Here is a 7,314-nt window from a genome sequence, read left to right as displayed (position 1 = left end):
AATTCCTCACCCAGGGGGACACAATTTTAGGACTTCTGCTTCAATGGAAATTGTTTGGAGATATTCCCTTTTTTAAGAATTTAAAAAAGAGGAAACTCTACCATTTGTTTGGCAGCAAAAAGTGAACTAAATAGTGACACCACCAGTGGGGAGGGGAGTTTCCCAATTCTAGGTATTGACCTTGAAAACAATAACACAAGTCTCTCTTTTTTTATCCCCACTTGACCTCCACGAAGTGGAAGGTTCAGGGCACAGCTGGGACTGAAGGAGGGGCTGCAAGGCCACAAGTGCCGGGGCTGCCCCGGGCCGGGTCCAGGCGGTCCCGCTGTCCATGGGGGGCCGGGGGTGGCCCTTTGTGACATGGGGGCACCTTCCAGGGCCCTTTGTGAGGTGGGACATGGGTGTGCCCAGAGACCTTTGTGACATCCCAGACCCCGCCCTGCCCCAGGGGTATATAAGGGGTGCAGAGCTCAGCCCATCTCAGCTGCTCCCCAGCAGCGGCTGCCGCACCCTCCCTCTCCCTCCCTCCCTCTCTCTCCCTCCCTCCCTCTCCCTCCCCCTCTCCCCCTCTTTGCAGCACAGGACGACGCCAATGGCCAGGAACAGGACAATGGCCATGGATGAGGAGAAGCCCGCCCAGGCCTCCTCTGCCTCCTCCGCCCCCCGCGGATGGACCTCAGGCTTCCACAGGATGGGCAAAGAACCCCCAGGATCCTGGGCTTCCCATCGGCCAGACCCACCCAGCTGGATGGACACTGGGACCAGGATTAACATCCCAGCACGAGGATCAACGCTGGGACAAGGATTAACCATCCCATCATGGATCGACGCTGGGACAAGGATCAACATCCCATGATGTGGATCAACGCTGGGACCAGGATTAACATCCCATCAGCTGGACAAACACTGCCTCCTGGTAACCATTTTTGTCTTCCTCCCTCCCTCCCTTCCTCCTTCCCTCCCTCTCTTCTTTCTTTCTTTCTTTTTCTTTCTTTCTTTCTTTCTTTCTTTCTTTCTTTCTTTCTTTCTTTCTTTCTTTCTTTCTTTCTTTCTTTCTTTCTCTTTCTTTCTTTCTCTCTTTCTTTCTTTCTTTCTATTTCCTTTCTTTGTTTCTTTCTCTGTCTTTCTTTTTTTCTTTCTCTCTTTTTCTTTCTTATTTTTTGCTCTTTCTTTTTTCTTTTAATAAATTTAATTCAATATACTAGATAAATGTAAGAAATAACAATATATAATATATAACAATGTATTATAAATATATGCAATTAATTTAATAATTTTATTCATCATATCTATTAATAAAAGTTTATACATGTTTAACAAACAATTCCCATGGTTTGTGGACTCTCTGACTCTCGTCGCTCCTTCCCACCACAAGCATTTACCACTCTCGGCTGCTCCCTTTCCCTCATGGCTGGGTCGGCACAACCTGGTCAGAAAAGATGCGGAGTTTTCCAGTCCTGCTCCTCTGTTCCGGGTCCATCTCGGGAGCAAGGCTGGTGTTGGCAGCAGAAATAATCAGGGAATCACAGAATATCCTGAGTTGGGCAGGACCCACAAGGATCATCAAAGTCCAAGCCCTGGTCCTGCCCAGGACACCCCAACAATCCCCCCTGTCCCTCAGAGTGTTGTCCAAACCCTCCTGGAGCTCTGGCAGCCTTGGGGCCGTGCCCACTGCCCTGGGGAGCCTGGGCAGTGCCCACCACCCTCTGGGGGAAGAACCTTGTCCTGAGATCCACCCTGAGCCTGCCCTGTCCCAGCTCCAGCCCTTCCCTGGCTCCTGTCCCTGCTCCCAGCGAGCAGAGGTCGGGGTCTGAGGGAACAGAGACTCCTCTCCAGATTTCCTGACCCAGTCTCCCTCTTGTCCAGCACCTCTCAGGAATGGGACAGCACACAGGAAAACTGTAGAAAACCCTGGATTTATTCTTGCCTCATTTCCCTGGCACAACCACAATCTCCTGTGAGTCCAACACTGCTCAGCCCAAACCTGGCAGGGCCCCCGTGGGGACTGAGGCTGGAACTGCCCAATTCCTCACCCAGGGGGACACAATTTTAGGACTTCTGCTTCAATGGAAATTGTTTGGAGATATTCCCTTTTTTAAGAATTTAAAAAAGAGGAAACTCTACCATTTCTTTGGCAGCAAAAAGTGAACTAAATAGTGACAGCACCAGTGGGGAGGGGAGTTTCCCAATTCTAGGTATTGACCTTGAAAACAATAACACAAGTCTCTCTTTTTTTATCCCCACGTGACCTCCACGAAGTGGAAGGTTCAGGGCACAGCAGGGACTGAAGGAGGGGCTGCAAGGCCACAAGTGCCGGGGCTGCCCCGGCCGGGTCCAGGCGGTCCCGCTGTCCATGGGGGGCCGGGGGTGGCCCTTTGTGACACGGGGGCACCTTCCAGGGCCCTTTGTGAGGTGGGACATGGGTGTGCCCAGAGACCTTTGTGACATCCCAGACCCCGCCCTGCCCCAGGGGTATATAAGGGGTGCAGAGCTCAACCCATCTCAGCTGCTCCCCAGCAGCGGCTGCTGCATCCTCCCTCTCCTTCCCTCCCCCTCCCTCCCCCTCCCTCCCCCTCCCTCCCTCTCCCTCCCCCTCTTTGCAGCACAGGACGACGCCAATGGACAGGAGCAGGACCATGGCCATGGATGAGGAGAAGCCCGCCCAGGCCTCCTCTGCCTCCTCCGCCCCCCGCGGAGGGACCTCAGGCTTCCACAGGATGGGCAAAGAACCCCCAGGATCCTGGGCTTCCCATCGGTCTGGCCAACCCAGCTGGATGGACACTGGGACCAGGATTAACATCCCAGCACGAGGATCAACGCTGGGACAAGGATTAACCATCCCATCATGGATCAACGCTCGGACAAGGATCAACATCCCATCATGGATCGACGCTGGGACAAGTATCAGCATCCCATGATGTGGATCAACGCTGGGACCAGGATTAACATCCCATCAGCTGGACAAACACTGCCTCCTGGTAACCATTTTTGTCTCCCTCCCTCCCTCCCTTCCTTCCTCCTTCCCTCCCTCTCTTCTTTCTTTCTTTCTTTCTTTCTCTTTCTTTCTTTCTTTCTCTTTCTTTCTTTCTTTCTTTCTTTCTTTCTTTCTTTCTTTCTCTCTCTCTCTCTCTTTCTTTCTTTTTTTCTCTCTCTCTTTCTTTCTTTCTTTCTATCTTTCTTTGTCTTTCTTTCTTTCTTTCTTTCTTTCTTTGTCTTTCTTTCTTTCTTTCTTTCTTTCTTTCTTTCTTTCTTTCTTTCTTTCTTTCTTTCTTTCTTTCTCTTTCTTTCTTTCTTTCTTTTTTCTTTCTTTGATCTTTCTTTGTCTTTCTTTCTTTTTTTCTTTCTCTCTTTTTCTTTCTTTTTTTCTTTTTCTCTTTTTCTTTCTTTCTTTCTTTTTCTCTTTTTTTCCCTTTTTTTTATTTCCTTTTTGCTCTTTCTCTTTTTTCTTTCTCTCTCTCTCTTTTTCTTTCTTACTTTTTGCTCTTTCTTTTTTCTTTTAATAAATTTAATTCAATATACTAGATAAATGTAATAACAATATATAATATATAACAATGTATTATAAATATATGCAATTAATTTAATAATTTTATTCATCAAATCTATTAATAAAAGTTTATACATGTTTAACAAACAATTCCCATGGTTTGTGGACTCTCTGACTCTCGTCGCTCCTTCCCACCACAAGCATTTACCACTCTCGGCTGCTCCCTTTCCCTTATGGCTGGGTCGGCACAACCTGGTCAGAAAAGATGCTGAGTTTTCCAATCCTGCTCCTCTGTTCCGGGTCCATCTCAGGAGCAAGGCTGGTGTTGGCAGCAGAAATAATCAGGGAATCACAGAATATCCTGAGTTGGGAGGGACCCACAAGGATCATCAAAGTCACACTCCTGGCCCTGCCCAGGACACCCCAACACTCCCCCCTGTCCCTCAGAGCGTTGTCCAAACCCTCCTGGAGCTCTGGCAGCCTTGGGGCCGTGCCCACTGCCCTGGGGAGCCTGGGCAGTGCCCACCACCCTCTGGGGGAAGAACCTTGTCCTGAGATCCACCCTGAGCCTGCCCTGTCCCAGCTCCAGCCCTTCCCTGGCTCCTGTCCCTGCTCACACCGAGCCGAGATCGGGGCCTGAGGGAACAGAGACTCCTCTCCAGATTTCCTGACCCTGTCTCCCTCTTGTCCAGCACCTCTCAGGAATGGGACAGCACACAGGAAAACTTTTAAAGCCCTGGATTTATTCTTGCCTCATTTCCCTGGCACAACCACAATCTCCTGTGAGTCTGACACTGCTCAACCCAAACCTGGCAGGGCCCCCGTGGGGACTGAGGCTGGAACTGCCCAATTCCTCACCCAGGGGGACACAATTTTTGACTTCTGCTTAAATGGAAATTGTTTGGAGATATTCCCATTTTTAAGAATTTAAAAAAGAGGAAACTCTACCATTTGTTTGGCAGCAAAAAGTGAACTAAATAGTGACACCACCAGTGGGGAGGGGAGTTTCCCAATTCTAGGTATTGACCTTGAAAACAATAACACAACTCTCTCTTTTTTTATCCCCACTTGACCTCCACGAAGTGGAAGGTTCAGGGCACAGCAGGGACTGAAGGAAGGGCTGCAAGGCCACAAGTGCTGGGGCTGCCCCGGCCGGGTCCAGGCGGTCCCGCTGTCCATGGGGGGCCGGGGGTGGCCCTTTGTGACATGGGGGCGCCTTCCAGGGCCCTTTGTGAGGTGGGACATGGGTGTGCCCAGAGGCCTTTGTGACATCCCAGACCCCGCCCTGCCCCAGGGGTATATAAGGGGTGCAGAGTTCAGCCCATCTCAGCTGCTCCCCAGCAGCGGCTGCCGCACCCTCCCTCTCCTTCCTCTGCCTCTCCCTCTCCCTCCCTCTCCCTCCCCCTCTCCCTCTCCCTCTCCCCCTCTTTGCAGCACAGGAGGAGGCCAACGGACAGGAACAGGACCATGGCCATGGATGAGGAGAAGCCCGCCCAGGCCTCCTCTGCCTCCTCCGCCCCCCGCGGATGGACCTCAGGCTTCCACAGGATGGGCAAAGAACCCCCAGGATCCTGGGCTTCCCATCGGCCAGACCCACCCAGCTGGATGGACACTGGGACCAGGATTAACATCCCAGCATGAGGATCAACGCTGGGACAAGGATTAACCATCCCAGCATGAGGAACAACGCTGGGACAAGGATTAACCATCCCATCATGGATCGACGCTGGGACAAGGATTAACCATCCCATCATGGATCGACGCTCGGACAAGGATCAACATCCCATGATGTGGATCGACGCTGGGACCAGGATTAACATCCCATCAGCTGGACAAACACTGCCTCCTGGTAACCATTTTTGTCTTCCTCCCTCCCTCCCTTCCTCCTTCCCTCCCTCTCTTCTTTCTTTCTTTCTTTTTCTTTCTTTCTTTCTTTCTTTCTTTCTTTCTTTCTTTCTTTCTTTCTTTCTTTCTTTCTTTCTTTCTTTCTTTCTTTCTTTCTTTCTTTCTTTCTTTTTTCTTTCTTTCTTTCTTTCTCTGTCTTTCTTTTTTTCTTTCTCTCTTTTTCTTTCTTTTTTTTCCTTTTTCTCTTTTTCCCCCTTTTTTTTTATTTCCTTTTTGTTCTTTCTCTTTTTTCTTTTTCTCTCTCTCTTTTTCTTTCTTATTTTTTGCTCTTTCTTTTGTCTTTTAATAAATTTAATTCAATATACTAGATAAATGTAATAAATAGCAATATATAATATATAACAATGTATTATAAATATATGCAATTAATTTAATAATTTTATTCATCAAATCTATTAATAAAAGTTTATACATGTTTAACAAACAATTCCCATGGTTTGTGGACTCTCTGACTCTCGTCGCTCCTTCCCACCACAAGCATTTACCACTCTCGGCTGCTCCCTTTCCCTCATGGCTGGGTCGGCACAACCTGGTCAGAAAAGATGCTGAGTTTTCCAATCCTGCTCCTCTGTTCCGGGTCCATCTCGGGAGCAAGGCTGGTGTTGGCAGCAGAAATAATCAGGGAATCACAGAATATCCTGAGCTGGGAGGGACCCACAAGGATCATCAAAGTCAAACTCCTGGCCCTGTAGAGCGTTGTCCAAACCCTCCTGGAGCTCTGGCAGCCTTGGGGCCGTGCCCACTGCCCTGGGGAGCCTGGGCAGTGCCCACCACCCTCTGGGGGAAGAACCTTGTCCTGAGATCCACCCTGAGCCTGCCCTGTCCCAGCTCCAGCCCTTCCCTGCTCCTGTCCCTGCTCCCAGCGAGCAGAGGTCGGGGTCTGAGGGAACAGAGACTCCTCTCCAGATTTCCTCACCCAGTCTCCCTCTTGTCCAGCACCTCTCAGGAATGGGACAGCACACAGGGAAACTGTAGAAAAACCCTGGATTTATTCTTGCCTCATTTCCCTGGCACAACCACAATCTCCTGTGAGTCCAACACTGCTCAGCCCAAACCTGGCAGGGCCCCCCGTGGGGACTGAGGCTGAACTGCCGAATTCCTCACCAGGGGGACACATTTTTAGGACTTCTGTTTCAATGGAAATTGTTTGGGAGATATTCCCTTTTTTAAGAATTTAAAAAAGAGCAAACTATACCATTTGTTTGGCAGCAAAAAGTGAACTAAATAGTAACACCACCAGTGGGGAGGGGAGTTTCCCAATTCTAGGTATTGACCTTGAAAACAATAACACAACTCTCTTTTTTTATCCCCACGTGACCTCCACGAAGTGGAAGGTTCAGGGCACAGCAGGGACTGAAGGAGGGGCTGCAAGGCCACAAGTGCCGGGGCTGCCCCGGGCCGGGTCCAGGCGGTCCCCGCTGTCCATGGGGGGCCGGGGGTGGCCCTTTGTGACACGGGGGCACCTTCCAGGGCCCTTTGTGAGGTGGGACATGGGTGTGCCCAGAGACCTTTGTGACATCCCAGACCCCGCCCTGCCCCAGGGGTATATAAGGGGTGCAGAGCTCAGCCCATCTCAGCTGCTCCCCAGCAGCGGCTGCTGCACCCTCCCTCTCCTTCCCTCCCCTCTCCCTCTCCCTCCCTCTCCCTCCCTCCCTCTCCCTCCCCCTCTCCCCCTCTTTGCAGCACAGGACGACGCCAACGGACAGGAACAGGACCATGGCCATGGATGAGGAGAAGCCCGCCCAGCCTCCTCTGCCTCCTCCGCCCCCCGCGGATGGGACCTCAGGCTTCCACAGGATGGCAAAGAACCCCCAGGATCCTGGGCTTCCCCATCGGCCAGACCCACCCAGCTGGATGGACACTGGGACCAGGATTAACATCCCAGCACGAGGATCAACGCTGGGACAAGGATTAACCATCCA

The sequence above is a fragment of the Pseudopipra pipra genome, chromosome 2, assembly GCF_036250125.1.
Source record: "Pseudopipra pipra isolate bDixPip1 chromosome 2, bDixPip1.hap1, whole genome shotgun sequence".
In the NCBI taxonomy this organism is placed as follows: Eukaryota; Metazoa; Chordata; class Aves; order Passeriformes; family Pipridae; genus Pseudopipra; species Pseudopipra pipra.
The sequence above is the reverse complement of the archived record's forward strand: the minus strand, read 5'-3'. Positions refer to the sequence as shown.